The sequence below is a fragment of the Anser cygnoides genome, chromosome 6, assembly GCF_040182565.1.
Source record: "Anser cygnoides isolate HZ-2024a breed goose chromosome 6, Taihu_goose_T2T_genome, whole genome shotgun sequence".
Lineage (NCBI taxonomy): Eukaryota > Metazoa > Chordata > Aves > Anseriformes > Anatidae > Anser > Anser cygnoides.
The window spans coordinates 29,260,284-29,278,326 of NC_089878.1; the positions used below are offsets into that span (position 1 = coordinate 29,260,284).

At 39.7% G+C, this 18,043-nt stretch overlaps 2 long non-coding RNA genes across 3 annotated transcripts in view; one reads left to right on the forward strand and one right to left on the reverse strand.

Moving 5' to 3' along the window:
- Positions 1–2,835: 2,835 nt before the first annotated feature.
- LOC106034213 (uncharacterized) lies at positions 2,836–15,727 on the reverse strand. Its single transcript, XR_001205861.3, has 4 exons — positions 15,629–15,727; positions 11,059–11,221; positions 7,938–7,987; positions 2,836–3,376 (listed from the first exon to the last, which is right to left on the reverse strand). It is a non-coding gene; the product is annotated as an uncharacterized lncRNA (long non-coding RNA).
- A 599-nt stretch (positions 15,728–16,326) lies between these two features.
- Positions 16,327–18,043, forward strand: part of LOC106034214 (uncharacterized) — a 155,654-nt gene continuing 153,937 nt past the window's right edge. For both annotated transcript variants that reach the window (XR_001205864.3, XR_001205863.3), the window contains exon 1: positions 16,327–16,467. This is a non-coding gene — a long non-coding RNA (uncharacterized lncRNA). The remainder of the gene's footprint in view (positions 16,468–18,043) is intronic.

An 18,043-nucleotide genomic window follows, 5' to 3' on the forward strand; every position in this document is an offset into this window, starting at 1 on the left:
TTTGACAGCACATTTGTTTAATAATACAATAGTGGAAAATACACGGTACTTCTCACCTTCATAATGCAGTTAATTCTTCTATAGAAAGAGGAAGAAGGAACTTTTGTTCAAGTTCCTTCTCTGGCTATACCTTGGTAACATGGCTTGTATGGACCCTCTGCTTTGGAGTAAGACTGAACACCATTCACTGCTTCTGTATAATAGTAGGAAATACTTTCCTTAGCAAAAGAGTGAAGGCATTGATTCAGATTTGTGCTGGTGTTGGACATGAAGCACTAGTGCTAAGCAGAGATATATTCTCCCTGGTCCAAAACTGTTTCTCAAAGACCAGTTTCTTCATGTCCCTTTGAGTATGTGTTTGTGGTTGTTATAACTTTTAATCTTATGGATACAACTATTAATAACTATAACGTATTTAAACAGATAAGGTCATATGGCACTAAGGAAAATGGTCAAAGCTGTTATGGAGAAACACACGTAGAACTTCACAGCATTAAATGAAGAGAAACATTGCTTGGATCACCACAAATCACAATATAACCTAATCAATGAAGTTCATGGAATGCATGACCTGCAGTACCTCTTGCTGTGAGATTTACCTGCCACTGTCATATTTCCATGATAATTCACAACCAGGAACCAAACTACTCAGAACTGAGTTTCTGCTTGTCTTTCTGTGGATAAAACTTCCCAAACTTTGTTTCCTTTAGCTCATACCTGAAATATTCATTAGTGTGTAATGTAGACTTGTGGGACTTCTAACAAATGCACGATAGATTTGGATTCAGGATGGTATAATTACAGTTTTCCATTATACATGGTGAGCAGACCAATTTCAGGATTAGGTTTTCCTGCTCTATTATACAATTTGAAAGAAAATGTCAGACACATCACGCTAAAATAGGATACTTTCTACACAAGCACAGACAGTGCACTAATGAGCTGACTCTTCTGTCAGACTTGGAACATGCAAGAATTGACCAGAGAGCTCGTCAAGGAAGCTTCTGAAATACATAATTTGACTAGTAAATAAGATAGGAAATGTAGGTCAATTGGTGCTTACCACTCTCCAAAAACAGTGAATTTTCATTGAAAAAGATTGACTAAATGGCATTAAAAAAAAAGTTGTGCTAAAATTTAAAATTTGTAAATTAGTAAAACATTGCAGAAAATCAGGTAAGCTGGAGCAATACAATGAAGCATTCTCAACTGATGAAAGAGAAATTTCAGATAGCTTTGGAAACAAGAATAGAGGTGGAATCAAGAGTCAGAAATGACTCAAAAGAGGTGAATAACCACACCTCCCTCTCCCCTTGAGAAAATCTGATGTATAATGCTCAGTCTCTGATTGCCCACTATTTATCCTCCCGTGCCTTTTTCCTGACTAGAGGATATACTTATAGGGTGGGTGACTGTCTCACAATAGCACTGCTTAATGACAAAGCCTGGACTCCATTCTTAATTTTAGCATACTGATGACGGTCAAACTTAGAGTTGCTAAAGGGACTAGGACAGTCTACACGAAATGCCTACTGCACCTCCTAAACTAGATCTGGTCTTCAGTCCAGGTGTAAAAAAAGATTGGGGGGGAAGGGGCTTTTTCATGTCTGTTGTCCTTGGAGCTTATACCATCGAGGAAACAGTGGCCTTTTGTCCAGAAAGCTCAAAATTAACAATCTCTGCAGTGCTGGCAACATCCTCAATTTCTGGCATTTGCCTTGCATCCCTGCTGGGCTCTGTGTGGCATGTTAATGCTCCTGAGTCAATATATATTAATTCAAGTTCAAACTATGTCAGTAAAAGGCCATAACAGAGTCTGCAATCCTGGTATTTGAGTAAGGGAAGTCATTTAGTAGTTCCAAATATGTTGATTTGAGGTAGTCTGGAGTTCCACCGTATCTCACTCCACTTTATAGTGTAGCTAAATACTCAGATATCCATGAAATAGGTCCCCAAAAAGTTTACTATTACATTGCAGAGATGATGAGAGATTCCTCTTTCTTCAGTGCTAAACTTGGGAATGAAACGCCAGTGGTGACACATGTAGACACACGAAACTTCTGCAACACTAGACAGAGGCTTATCACCTAGTTACCATTTACTGGCTAAAATGCAAGTTTAAGTTGCATTAAGTTGCATTAAAAAAAGCACATGAAATAATCATAAACTATTGGCCTTGACACGATGAAGCCTATGATTAGGTTAACCTCAACCTTTGACTGAATGAACTTCACTGATGAATTAAGATTAGGACAACCTCAAAACAAAGACTGTTTACTCCTCATCTTCCAATTAAGTCACAAAAACACCTGACTTCTGGGGCTGGCTCACACCATAACTTCAAACAGCCTGTTCTGAAGGTATTTATCCCTTTCCATGTTGTCCAAGTCACAGCATAACTGTAATAATGTTAACTCATTTTTCAGCAAAAAAAGCATTTAGTAAAAAAATTAGTGTGTCAAATAAATGGGTTCACCAATGTGAAGTTAGGCCAGGACAAATGAAACGTGCAGATCTTGATTTCACTATAATTAATATAACTCCTGTTATTATAGCAGAACTTCTACACTTTACTCAGAGGCAAGTCACAAATTCAGGATGGCAAATAGGATGTGGCTGAACGACTTGGTCTTCATTTTACTTGGGTTGGGAGAAAAAATAAAAGAAACCATACACATTGCAATTTATGGAGCAATAAATGGACTGAATAGCAGAATAAACATCAGTAGAGAACATAAAGATGCCATGAAACATTTCCACCAAAATGGTTGAAGTCTCGCTTCCCTTACAAATCCACCAAGAGACATTTTTATTTCTCTCTATTTTTGTAAAACTAAGAGTAGTCTGAACAAAGGGAAAAAAGATCATTAAGAGATTAAAAACAAAAGAAGTTTTAACTTCACACATTACATGTCTTTCAGTGATGCTATTAGGGAAATTAATGAAACCCATTTTCTTTACTCTGGGGCTCTGGAAAAGTCATTAGATAGGAATGAATATATAACACTACATCAATCTAATTTCAAGAGAGGGAATCGGCAAACCAATGAGCAGATGCAGCTTCAAAAAATTCACCTTAATGGCAGTAATGTAAGTTTCATGAGTTACAGTAGAAAGCAAATTAAAAACAACACAAAGAGACAATGATTCAATGGAGCACAAACACAACAATTAAGTGCCTTTGTCTATTCAGCATCATCTTGACAATTAACAATGCCATTTTACTAATCTCAGGATTTGGCTTGTCCCGTTTATCTGGATGATGCACTTCCAGCACACTCGTCCTCAAACAGAGACTGAAATCATGTTCCTTTGAATAGCAGTGCATTTGGTGACTTTGAAATTTCACTGAGGATACAACTCTGCAGAATATTCACTACAGGGAGGGAAAAAAAGGATTTTCTTGTAGAGTTTTAAAATGTAACTACTTTAAAATTGTACCTACTTCAGAACATTTATTTGAAACCTTATTATATACCCAATTCCTCCCTATAAGTTAGGCATTTTTGTTCTTTTAATTACTTTTTATTGCTAGTGCTTGCATCTTAACAGTCTGAAAACAAGTTAAAATAAAACTGATGTTAATACAAAAACAAACAAACAAACAAAAAACAACCAAGCAAAACAGAAACAAATATTACAGGTCTCTGTGGAACCAACAAAATAGGGGAAGCTGAAGAGAGATGATTGCAACATTAAGAACTAAACCTCCTGCTTCCTTCTGTAGTTTCACAGATAAAGATCCATGTTCATTTTTAGACATTTTGCACACCTCCTGTCTATACTGACAGTTGACAGAAGCTCAGATTTTTCCTAGAGATTTTGTCCCTGGAGCAATACTGCACGACGTAGAAAATACTCCAGAATTCCCACGTACACACCAATGGGACCTAGTACTCACTGGCTACAATAGGAATTTGACAGTGTCTTTTGCAGGCAGCTGCAAGCATATATTGGGCTGCTAAACAAACCCATAAACAGTGTGGGTAATACTATTTCTGCTTCATGCTCAGAATAAGAATACTGTTCAGAGCCTTCTGGCTTAGCCTTTGGAGCTGGTTCTTGACCAGGCAGCCAAGTAAAGCAAAACCAAAGCCATATTCCCCTTGTGCAACCACAGCCTTACAGACAGGATTTTAAGACCAGGTTCTAGCACAGCATTTTCTCCTGTCAACATCTACTTCCTTTGTAAGAGTGGAATTAGTTACTCTGTTTTCTTGGACCTTAACACCAAATTCTGCCATTTGATTCAAAATTTTATGGAGGGAAACTCTTAGCTCTACAGTGAAAACTTAATACTGTCCTTGATGGGAACCAACCAAGCAATTCTCATGAGTGACGTTGTTAATACTAATGTTTAATACTATGTGTGTATATCTGCACAAAAGTTGATACATTCTTGATTCCTTCCTTACTCTGTTTATCACTGTTCATCTTTTTTTTCTTTTTTTTGGTAGTTTAGAACAGGCCATCTTCTAATGAGGAGTCAAATACAGTACATCGGAATCAATGAAGCACTCACTATGAGTATCAAATCCAAATTCACTGGAATCTGCTGCTTGTTCTTTTGCTGACGGCAAGCAGCAGTGACTCACACCCAGTGGGAAGGCTACAAACTGCTGATGTCAAACCAACAGCAACAGAAGCTAAGACCACTTGGCAGCTGGTTAACCTTAGTTGGGCTGCTTGGATCTTCAGAATATGTGCAAAGGAGAACAGAGCTCATATAGCTCGTATACTGTCCAAAACAATCACCGGTGCAGTGACTGTAACTGATGCTGTCTAACAAGTGCCCTTGTTGAAAAATAAAAGACTGCATGACCCAGCACCTCTCTGACAAATATGATTTTCCCACCAATCCTCATCAATCTCCAGTTAAGATTTAGTGTGACAACTGACTGACTTTCTGTGAGAAACAGGCTTGGAAGCAATATGTGTTGCATCTTTCCTTGAAAATATTGTACTTTTTCAGAGTGGTAACTGTCACTTCATGAAATCTAATGAAAGCCAAGTATACAGAGGAGATTTACAAGCCTACTGCTTTACTGCTACTGCAACAATGTTTTTGTAATCAACAAAACAACTATACTGTAAATGTAGTTTATACTTTTTCTGGCAGAAAGTTTTGTAACATTTTATAAATGTCAAGAAAGGTGGAAAATATAAACAGGGGGGAAAAACCTGGAGGAAGTTTGGTCTATTTATTTCTTTTTGTCTCTTGACTGCTGCTTTCAAGACATCGGGATGCTATTTGTGAATAAATGGCAAGTCTTCAGAAACTAATAAATTCCTCCGAGACAAACATACTTGAGCAATTTGGTGCTAAGAGGAGTTATTGTAATTGTGAAACAAACAACAACAACAAAAACAGCTTCTGGGCTATGCTTTAGCACATAGACTGGGGAGCTGAAAAAGTTTACATTTTTAATAGTCTTTCAAAAGCAGCTTAGGTGGATGCTTGAAGCAGATTCTGGCTTAAACAGTGGTGCTCACCTACTCTGTCCACCAGAAGTTGGACTGGAAGGACAAGGGTAGTCACCATCACCAGTGAAATGAAAAAAGGCAGTACAGTCAGGGCAGTAATTACTTGCTAGACAAGGCACTAAAAAAGACTCCCTGCCTACAGCAAGCAGGGTGCACTGGAAAAGTTCCGACTCACCAAGGTGCCTTTGGTGTGGTTCTGCAGTCATCAATACTAAATGTCCCAGATCCACCAGCACAGCAGATTAAATTTGATTCAAGCACACGTGACATTGCTCTTGTGCTGAGTTTAGGGTGTGCTTCATCACAGTTTCACTGATGCTACTGCAAGCTGGTGCCAGAATATGCTTTACTGATCCACCTCCCAGTCCTGTGCATTTCCCACTACCCTTCTTTGTGCTGGAAATAGCAGTTCTACACTGGTGTGATACCAGTGGCAGTGGGAGTGAGCTACGGATGGGAGACGAAGGAACAGAACTACTCTTTTAGCATCAGCATCTTGGTACTCTGAGGCAGCTGTAATGTAAAACTGGATCCTGATCTAGAATACCTGCCTTTGGGATTATGCTCTTGCCCTCGTTGGACACCAGATCCCAACTGAAGTTAGAGTGCTGCAGGCAAGTGGAGTCTGATGCAGTGTCAAACCGGATGCAAAAAGTTCACTCAGCTGAGTATTTTTAAACAATCTTGAGGCATCAGTGTGGCTGACACCAGTTCACACAGCTGTGACGTTTCTGAAGTGATATTAGGAGCCTGAAAACTGAATTTACTGTATCATCGAACCACAGCCTCAGGCATGATGCTTCTTAAGGCTGCTTATCAGCTGGTGAACCTTATGCATATCCCATTGCCCAAGGCCAAGCCTCAAATCCCCTGGATTATTAGAAGAAAAAGAAGTAACATAAGCAGAAATGTTTTACATTTAGGTAGCAGAAAACCTTCCGAAACAACCAGTACTCTTAGTACTTATCTATTTATAGCGTCAGTCTCCTGAAGCTAGCTACTGACGGACATAACCTCAGCTGCAAACAGCTACACAAATGCAGCTCTGAGACTAATTAACACCATTGCATTGACCTTTTACAAGAGGCATTATTGTTGCTGCTCAGGCCTAAAAAAGACAATGCAATTGAGAAAAGTTTGTTATGCTTGTGTAGCTAGGTTCCGTGTTTTTTATTTATTTTTTTATTTATTTTTTTTTCCCCATCTGGCAAAATACTTGACTTATTATTACTTTAGTTTCCGTTCAGATTTAAAGGTGGGCCCTCACTGGTGATACGTATTGTTTGCCCCTCCTTTCACTCTTGATCTGCTAGATTTCAGCTCTTACTTATCATAACACAGTACCTATTTTTGTATGAAGGTTTGAAGAGTTTTTCTTGAGCAAGTTCATCATAAATTTCCTGTGTAGATAAGCCTATTTAAAGCAAACAGAATGTATCCACCCAGAAAGGTTCATGAAGACTTTGTTGCTTTGCAAGCATCTTTTATTCAGACATACAATCTACGTAGGACTTAGTTTAAGCTTTCAGTGTGGACCGAACTACTCTGGACTAGCTGCTGATAATAAATGCAAACACTGGCTGTTACCACAGAACAGATAACAGGTAGCTTTCTTTGAGGTCACAGTATCACTTCTTCAATAGATGTACAACACTCATCCAACTTACTGACAGACACCCATCTGTTCATCAATATCAATGTCCATGCTCAGAAGTACCTATGTTACCAAAACACAGGACATAAAAAGCCTTGAGAAGCCTTTCTACTCTTCTTAACTGTTTTGTATTTTGATGATATGAGCAACACACAACCTGAGCAAATACACGTCTGAACATCTCCCATTCTTCCTGCATTGCTGTAGAAATATCTTCCAAGGAAGTTTCATATGAAAACTATTCAGGACTTAAGATTTTGGTCTTTCTGGTCTAGACCTTAGATTCTGCTTTCAGTAATGAATGCTAACCTAACCTATGAGATGGCCTGCAGAAATTGAGTGTAAATTGGGACATTTCTTTGGCTATAGATTTTTCTCACTGACCTTTACCTATATTCTTGGGGTTTCTGGGAAAAAGCAGCAAACTACTGATAAGTAGTAGTTTCAGCTGCTAAATTGGAACATTTGAACACGTGATGGAAGGAAACCTGAATGCTTTTACTTTGTCAGCTTATACTTTAGTGCTTGAGGATACAGTGGCCTGTGTTTGTAGAAAAGCAGATCTTAGAGCTCAAAAGCCAAATGTTATCATTTTTTCCCCTGAAGATGCTCTTGTTCAACACTGTTGAAAAGCCTGCCTGATACTCAGAATGAAACCTAGCAGGCAAGGAGCAATATGGCATTTTCCTTGCTTTGCACACTTCCAGAAACCCTAAACTCTAACACTAAAACCTTTCTGTGCTTGCGCATCAAAGATTGTTTGCATTTTCCACCTGTGTTGCCTTGCTATAATTCGTACCTCTTTATCTTGTAGTGAGTTCTCAGCCACAAGAAGTCATGCCTGAAAACCTGTGAGAAAAAAAAAAAAAAAGAGAGAGAGAGAGAGAGAGAGAGAAAAGAAAAAGAGTAAGGTTTATGTATTTAAAAGAGAACTGTTGTTACTATCACTTAAGGCCAAAATAACAATGTTAATATCTGCGATCCCATGAGTAACTAACTGACCTGAAAGTGCCAGCCTTATACAAATGTTCAATCACACACAGCCTCATTTTCTTTACTTCTGGAGTAGGTACTACTCAGTATGCAGAAGCATGAAGCAGTGTAACAGTATGAATAGACATGGGCTTAGACTCTGCTGTTTGTACTCATGATGATTAATATTGTACCAGAGCTGCGTGAAAAATGGATTTCTTTGTTTGTCAGCCAACAAAGTAAACAAACGGGAAAAAAATTGGTGACTGAATAAATATTCAATTCCAGGCTTATTTATTTATTTATTTATTGTCTCCATTTTATTTACTTTTAAAAGGAAATTTTGTCTGAAGACACAATTCAGGAAGAAACATATCAAAGTATTCTGGGTAGAAAAAGACAAAAAGAAAGAGCTTTTGTTTTTTTTTTTTTTTTCCCTTTGTGAACTCAGTTTTCTTGGGCAGCCTATTTGTATGAATCAGTTTTAATTCATGAGTTAAATTGCCAATATCCCACAATTTTTGGTGCCTTCCTTTGCCTCAGCCTCTATATTGCTAAGAGCCTTGCCTCTGCACAGCTGTAGCGCTGCCCAGAGCTGCTCTCCTGCTGCTGCCCGTGTGGTGGCCCCAGCAGCTCTCTCCTGTGTCATTCCTCATCCCCCCCACCTGTGCTGTTGGCCACAGTGGGGCAGCCAGTGGGGCACCTGCCCGAAGCACAGCAGGCAATCACCAAGCTGCACCTGCACCGGTGGCCCTGTGTGAGCGCCTCGCCAACCACTTTTGGTTTAATTTTACACTGAAACAAACCCTTTTAGTAAAATTTTTCTGTAAAAATATCTCTCACTATTATAGTCAATGTGTTCCATCAGACTCTGCTAGTAAATCTCTGTGCACGTGAAACTGTCTCAGCATCCTTTCTGCTACAATGTGCTTCTGAGACCTTGTGATCTATGTGCTGCTGCTGTCTAAAACCCCTTTTACCTATACTCTAAGTTTTCTACATACGATGAGGAAACATTTTCTTCAAATGTAGCACTATTTGTCTTTTGAAAAAAAGGAATAAATGAACAAAAAGCTTTCCATCCCCAACCCACATATCTTCTACCTTCTGTGCTCATGCAGTTTCGTTTAAATTTATTCTACAAGTTTCCTTACAAGCAGCTTAGCTCATTTTACAAAATACTAAATAATGAAGAAAGGTTACAAATAAAATCAGAGATTTGGGGTGTAGAAAAAAGGCTGCCCTGACAACACTGGCAACGAACATAGGTGAATAGATCTTGGGCCACTCTCGTCCCCCCTCCTTGCTTCATTTCACAGCTCAGTGCACTCTGTCTTCTCATCTCACTGGTGTGAGGTGGGCATTTATGGGTCATTTCAAACACAGCATGCAGCTCTGAATATATCACAATTAACAAAACACCTGCTCTAAACAACTGTGCTAATCTGCTAGACACATCCAATGAGCACCTTATATAATCCTTAACAGCTCTCATGTTTTTGCTGACAATTTGTAGTCTGCTGATTGTAAATTTTTCTTTGGTGGACAATATTAGAGAAAATGTGTCACAGTTTACCTTGAAAGCAACCTGCTTACAACTCCTGGAACGGCATGAAGCAGGAGTGGCATGGAACTGTGTCAGTCCTCTGGATGGACATTAGGAAAAAGTTCCAGTTCGGGCACTGGAACAGGCTTCCCAGGGGTGTGGGCAGAGCACCAAGCCTGGTAGAGTTCACGTGTTTGGACAACGCTCTCAGACATAGTTTGGGGTCAGGAGGTGAGAAACATTTGTGATTTGTCTTATCAGTTGTAAAGAGTAATCTGTACCTGTTGGTACGCTAACACCATTCATCAAGCAGTATTTTCCACTGAGGGAAGATACCAGCTCCTGAAATATTCTGATACATGAAAGACACTGCAGGAACCAACAATTAAATAAACAGAAACAGCAGGTAGAGTCCTTGTGGAGGGGTTACTACTTGGTCTAGCATACTGTTTCTAATCCTCCGCAATGTTTGACCCAGTTTGCACAACCACATAAAATGTACCTCGCAACTTCTCCAGTGCTGGTATTGTAGCTTTCCTGGAGCCAATGGAAGAGAATGAGAGTTACGGTTTTCTATGCATGAGATGTTATGCATTGTGCTGATAAGCACTTTGCACTTCTTTTCTTCCTTTCTCATAACTTTGTATCTCATAGTGTTAACAGAACAGGTTTAACCTACTCGTGTTTATCTGTTTTGCTACTTGCAGGCTTGTTTTATCTGTGTCATCCCTCTGAATTGAAACATTGAGTTGGTGTTCCTTGTTACCTCAGATAAAATCTTCATTATTGCAAAATGAATTTCATTCTGCAATCTTAAAAATTCATAGCTGTCTACATGCATAAGCACATAAACAGCAGACACCACTCCTGTTGCTACTTCATAAGGCTTCATTGCACCAAGAAGTAAATACAGGCACAGATGATGACACAGAATAACAGGGCTCTCTTAGGACTTCTTCCAGCCACCTGCTTCTTGACACAAAATATCTTCTCTTTCCTTCAGAACACCCCAGGGCAGGGAATTGTTGGCAAACAGCTCTGCATTTGGTGTCTTCAACACTCAAATGTTTTGTACTCACTGTTCTTCAATGTCTGCCTCCCTCTCCCTAACCTGCTTTGCAATACAACATCTTTAGTTCCTGCTAATTTACAGGGTATGGAAATGACAGCTCATGATTGGTGATTATTTAAGATATCACTTAATGACTGACCTTTAGCTGCTCTGATCTGTCTCCATGCATTCATTCTCACTCATGGGACAGGGCGTTACCTATTGTGACCCACGTGGGCCAACTGCAAAATGGCCTCTCTTATCCTGACAAATCTGATCACTTCAGCAGCTGATGCTAAGAAAGAGGAAAGATGAGACTCTAGGTTTTCCAAAAGCCACTACCCCACTTACTAGGGAGGATGAAGGATCCTGAGAGTGCCTCTGTGGGAAGCTGGCCCCAAACACTTCCAGTTCCTCTCAACGTGATTCACCTGTCCAGTGGTACAAGGGACTGGAAGGTCTCTCATGGACCTCTCTTCATCGCTGTGGCATCTGTTGAGTACCATGGTTGCTCCTGTTAAAGATGGATGAGGATGGTGCATGCATTGAGGTACACTGAGGTTCTGCTGGCTCAGGATAAAAAGAAGCTATAAACCAGCAAAACACCTCCAAGCCAGTCAAGCCTCCTCATGTAGCTGTTGTGGGGGTGGCACAGACTGGCACGCTGTCTTACTGTAACGATGAAGGTGAAAAAGGCATGGAGGATTAATTACAGAAGACAGTAACAAGCATACTTGCACTGAAATCTGGACCACGTAGAACCTTTACCATACACATTTCTTGATCCAAATTCGATTTCTCTCCCTTCCTGCTCATGCTCTATATTCATAGAGGCCTCTGCACTTCCCTCATGAGAAAAACCAAATTGACACAAGAGATGTGTAATATTTATGCTTATATTCAAACATTGTAATCTAATGCTCCAATTAAGCTGATGAAATTTTAAGGTTTCAGTGAACATAAAAGTCAGATATTTCTATTCCAAAGGTGCAGGCTCCCACTGGCAGAACTAAAGAGCAATTCCTGGAGATTTTAGACTTCTAGGACATTATAGTCCATATTGGAACAGGAGAGGGTACCAAAACTCATACACTGTACCCTATTCTTCCGTAATCCACACTAGAATGTCTCTTCCATACCTCCTTATCTCCTTCGGATTCCCTGTACACATAATTCCCCACTCATTTAAAGTACTCCTGGATAATTTTATCTTTGCCCAAAATACAGAGGGATTTACTAAACCTATTGTCCATGAAATAGTGTCCCATCTTTTTTTCCTTTGAGAACCCATCAAAAACACTCAATTTCTGTACTGCAGAATATATTCACCCAAAATTTTCCACCTTGCTGATGGAAGGGCTGATCTCTCCATCTTCTAGTGATCTGTTCGGTCTTCCCAGTAAGCTTACCCTTGCAGAACAGACTTAACAAAAAATTATAGTATACATCATCAATCAGTTTGGGGCTCAATGCAAAGTGCTACGATCCAAAGTATGTGACAGGTATCTGCATTCTAAATAAAAAAATGTACAACTTTAATATGGGGATTATACACTGTACTTGCTACACCCCTTCTTTATTAAAAAAATAAAGCACATACAACTAATGTTGGCAATAATGGCAAGTTGTCTTCTATAACAATCAGGTTTAATTGTTCATTCTGACACGCTCCAGCACTCTATTAAACACAGATTACTCTGGACTGAATAAATGAATACAAAGTAAGCTGGCCCACCGCTCTGCACACATCAGCGGAAATAATGAATTACATCATTTCATGAAAATGCATAAAAGGCCAGGGAAGGTCAAGAGCTTGTTATAATTTCACATTGACCATTTCTGCTCCAGTTTTTCAGAACGGAATATGTTCTGGGGATGGCTTATTTCTTGCATGAAAGACCATTCTTTTTTTAAATTATTTTTAATTTTTTTGACAACTTTGTATAATTCAGATGTTAGGATATTTGCTTTTAAATGTTTTAAAATTCTACAGCCCATATTTATATAGGACAAGAAACATACATAAACATGCATAAAGTGATTTTTTTCTTGTTGCTCCTCAGTATGATAATTGATTTTGTTAACACACAGCAGGAGACACACATCCACCAGCAGAGGGAGTGGAGTTGGACTGCATAACAGTTATGGTTTGATTGCTCTTTCAGCACCTTGAAATCTCTACTCTAGGGAGGAGCCTATTTTACTAGATACAGTATGCAGTGGTAGAATGAGACAATCCTTGCACTGCTGGTTTTTGAATTTACACATAAACACATAAAAAAATAGCAAGGCTTGCCAACTTCGGGCTTTAACATATTTGGTTAGTTTGTAAGAGGAAGCATAACAAAACAAAACCACCAACAAAAAAGGATACTGTGCACATTACTGTCTTACATGCTAATAAACTCTGTGCAGCTATTACATGGGTAATGTTCTGTAAAAGCACATAGTATACAAATGATTCACATGAATGATGTTCAGTTTACTAATCCCATCAACCTTCTTGTTCAGTCCAAGGGACAAACTCATGTTTCCTGTGATATCCCAAGTCTATAATTGAAGAGATATAATGTCCTTTTCCCTTCACTCATGTTTTGACATTTTTTGAAGTCTGAATTTGAAGGTTATTAAATTCCTGGAAAGTGGAAAAGCAGAAACTGCTGTTAATGGTGCTAATGCTCCCTAAAGAAATATTTTCCCTCTAATGCATTTACAGAAAATATTGAGAGCTCTAGAACATACTAGGTAAGATTTTCATCAAGCTGAAAACAGATAATTCAAAAAAACCTTTACAAATGTGTGTCAAATAAAATCAAGAACACAAACTGTTGCTTTGCACAAGAAGTTTGACTGCAAATTATGATTCAAAAGACTTTTTGGGATAGTATACATAGGAGCTGATGCAGGGCCTCTTGAAATCATCAAAGCCCAATATTGCTAATGGAGACTCCAACAGCTAACCTCTACTTCATTGGGAAAATCCCAGTCCTTTTCTGTATTATTTTTCATACTATTTAGTATTATTTTTATTCATATTTCAATAACATGCAGAGGCCCTAAGCTGAAAGCATACACTCCCTCACTCAGCTTCCCACTGTATACCCATACAATGACAGACAACTGGGCACAAATTAGACTGACTCTTTGAAGCTTCGATTTATTAAATATTCCCTCAGTTTCTGGGGGAGAACTCACAGTAGCATTTGCTAGCATGAGGAGAGATGTTCACTCTGCCCTATAGCAAGAGATGACCTCTTTCCCAAAGGAAAGGCAAGGTTGTATTTTTTTTTATAGCACAGATGCATCTTAAAAACATGGCAGATGCACTTCAGAGTCCGTGGCTCCTGAGAACCTGGGAGGCAGTATCATGCCCCAATGAACAGACTGTAAGCTCACCAAAGTCACATGAAAATGCATTTGTGTGAAGAATACTACCACACAGCTATAGCAGTAGCTACCATGAATGGAAAAGGCCTCAGGCCTCAAATCACCTAAGGCCTCAAATCACCTCCTAGCATCAGGGCTTAGAAAAAGGCTTGAAGGATGGTTATGTAGCACCAGCCTAGAACAAGAAGACTGAAACTTTCTTCTGAAGCATCTGGCTGCTGATGGACCGTCTAACACATAGGTTTTTGTCCTGATGATAGTACCAAAGTTCTGAAGGGAAGCTGAGCTCAGACGTGGAGCTCAAATTCACTTAGGCCCACTTCAGGTTTCATGCCACCAGACCAATAAAGACACCAATGTCTCTTTCACTTTCTCTGCTTAAGCCTATCTAATGCCTCCAGGGAAACCAGTAAATACAGGAGGGCTTTCTTCAGGAAGTTTTGTCAATCTTTTGGATGATAAATTGATGATAATTGTAACTGTCCATGTAAGTTTTCTCTCCTGCATATGCCACTAGCTACTATGGGGACCACAGGGACTGCTGGTAACCGTTGGATCTGCAGGTTGTCCAAGGACCCTGCTTTTGGAATATAGCAAAGACTGCTTCAAAACTATTTTAATCACTGCAGACAACAAGCACAATGTTGTACAGGGACTTAAAAACATACAAGTGACCAAAAGGCACTCCTACAGTCCGTCATCTTGAATCCAAAGGATGCAAATTATGTTTCCTCTCCCTCATACACTGTATCACATAGTCTTTTATTAATTATTATCTCCCACTGTGTAATTTTAAAGTGATTAATTACTCCATCCATACACAGTGGGCACACAAACTCCAGTCATTAGCAACACCGTGTGTTTGGTTCATGCCACAGATCTTTAAATAGTGTTCTGGTCTGCACTTTCCCCTGCACTCAATGACAGTGTCTTCTGTGGACGTCTGTAAAGACATTTGGCAGTCCTTTGATGGATGACAGGCAACCTACTCATTAATTTTCTAGCTGTTTTTCGGTCATACTCTCAGGTCCCCATTATTTCAATTGCATGACTACAATAATTAGGTTTTGTGTCTTTAGACCTCCTTAGGCTTGCTTCAGGCTATGGCACTGACCTCTGCTGGGTTTAAAGTTTACATAAAAGTAATGCATTTGTTCATTTCCCAGGTGTTGTATTTTAATCCTTAGTGGTTTTTTTTTGTTTTGTTTTGTTTTTTTCTACCCACTTTAAACAAACTAGCGAAAGGAAGCATGCATCTCAAATGCACCAGAGCTTCCAATTGAGAAAGGTCAAGTAGAATTAATCTCAGATTATTATATGCAGATTCATTATCTGAAGGCCTGGTAGCCATGAAGCAAACCACAGGATAGCTGCATGGTTAGAACATCAGCTTGCTAAAGGCACTTGACTGACCCTCGAGAACTCTCTCTTCATCTTTCATAATGTCTTACCAGCATAACAAACTCAACATGCATCTCTTACAAACCTCACCCTTTGTCCCTACAAAACCCACGTCAGCAGGCTGAACACATACCCACTGCACACACTGCCTTTGGCTCTCCTCAGGCATATCTCCTCTGCAGGAGCAGCACGACTGGGGAGTGCGTAGCGCACCCCTCCACCACACGCTCCCACAGTCCTCCACAGGCCCCGGCCTGCCCCCAGCTCAGCTCTGTGAAGCCAGCACCTCACTGAGGCACTGGCTCCAGGCACCCTATGTTTTCTCAGTTTCACACCTCTCCACAGACACCCCCGGGGGTGTAATGAGCAGGAGCCATCTGCTTCTTCCATGCCCAAGGCTCTCCTTAAGTCTGCCCCATCTCTTTGGCTCAGCTCCCCCTGCCATCATCACTTGCCACCCTCAGACCCTCCTCACAGGGTCCCGCAGCAGCGGCCTCCAGCCCTGCCAGCCGCACTCTCCTGGCACAAGCAGACATCCGGCAGGTGGGCAGCCATTACCGGACGTTGGGAGCCACCTCGAGCCAGTCGTGACTGGGCCGGGGCACTTCATAGCCCCCTGTGGCTACCTGCTGGGCAGCCGCACCCTGCGCCTTAGCCCCTCAACAGGCCTGGTTACCTGTGTTCAGAGGCACGGTGGGTGTGCCTGTTCTGCTTCGAGTGGGAGCCTGGGGCTGGCCCAGTTTTTTTTTCCAAGCCAGAGCTTTCACCCTGGGTCTAGCGTGGCAGTAGGCCCACGCGTTTCATTTGTGAATAACATTTCTCAAACGTATTCTTAACCAGCCCCAGGGCTGGAGACTTCAAGGCCTCCTCGAGCAGTCTGTTCCAAGTTATGCTTTGTATTTTTCTTCTGTAATGATTTTTAGGCAGTGCCAGGTCAGAATGAAACCTTGCTGACCCACTGAAGATCAGAAGGTAATATTAATGACGTAAAGTAGGTTTGGTCTGCTGGCTAGTATTTGTTTTAAATGCTTTGTTATTACCACAAAAAAATTAGAAGATTTACAAAAATCAACCACCTGAAATTAAAGGTCAAAAATTTGATTAAAAACATAAGCAGGAGTGAACTTGTGTACTTCTGAGGAAGAGGTAGAGTACGAAAGAGCAGCGGGAGACTTAATCTCATAAAAGCTCATATCTAGCCCTAGAAAACCACTCGAAACGTTTTCAGAAGTTGCCTGAGTGGGTGCTGTGGGTGTTTTCCATCATTACAGAGGGATAAACCAGCAAGACACAGATATGAAGTGGATTACTACTGTAATTATGGCCAGTGCACAGTTCAGTTTAATTCTGCTTTATAATCAAAAGACAAAAAGCAGCATAAAACAAGCCAAACTAAATCAACCACACACACACACACACACACACACACAAAACAAAACAAAACAAAAGCCACCAGTCTTGTGGGTTTTTGAATCCTTGTGGCATGTTTCCTGGCTGAATTTTTCAAGACAGAAAATATCTGAAGGGTTTGACTACTGATTTAATTGGCACGATCTTCTGTTGTGCAAGCTGAAAAAACAGAGGGAGAATCCTTTCCTCACATTCTTGAAGTTTCTGACTGGTCCCTGTGAGTCCCAAAGAAAATAAAATAATTTGTGTATAAACATGTGCCAATTAAATTTATTGCAGTTAGGTTTTCTGGTGAACATCAGGATTTACTAGTGTAGATATATAGAAAAAAAAATGGATGACTTGTAAATGACAACAAAGCAGATTCACAGATATCTTCAATGTGTCATTCTGAACATGGCACATGATGAGGCAGGATAGAAAAAAAAATGAATATTTCGTTAGATTCTGGCCTGAAAACAGTCTCTCTTCAAAAGACTTTATGAGCCTAGTCTCTATGAACTATAAATTTTGATGATTAAAGTTATGATAGCTCATCTCTGATTTTTGTTTATCTTCAAATACAAGAACTCCACTTACGTATAGATTCATTTTGCAACCTAATTATGCTCGTGTGAGAGATGACGTTCTAGTAAGTGCACCATTTGATTGTGCGTTTTAACCCTAGTTAACTAGGCTTTGTCTAATTGCATAATTGGATTATTTACATGAAGCATTGAAATCTAAATGACATTCTTCAACACATAATCATTTTGTACACATACGTTTTCAGAGCTGTGGTATTACTTTGTTCTTGAAAAAATAAAGAAAACTTTTAGTATCTGCAGCAAAAATACAACATATTTGAAATGTACAAAAATATTTATGTAAGCTCTAATTGATTGGAATATTGAAAATAATACACTATTCACTTTTTTTCACTCTCGTTAAATAGTTCTTTACTTCACAAAACTAGTAGGACTATTCTAAGAAAAAAATGGTATGCAGGAGGTGTAAGAGTTTCAGACTGTATGAAAACAGTCTATTTATTCACAGTCTGTGAAGAGGAGGAAGACATTAATAGTCAGCCCTTTTATACAAAGGCAATGATGGTATTTGTGTGTTACTGAAAAGCATACGAACAGAAATCGGGACAGTA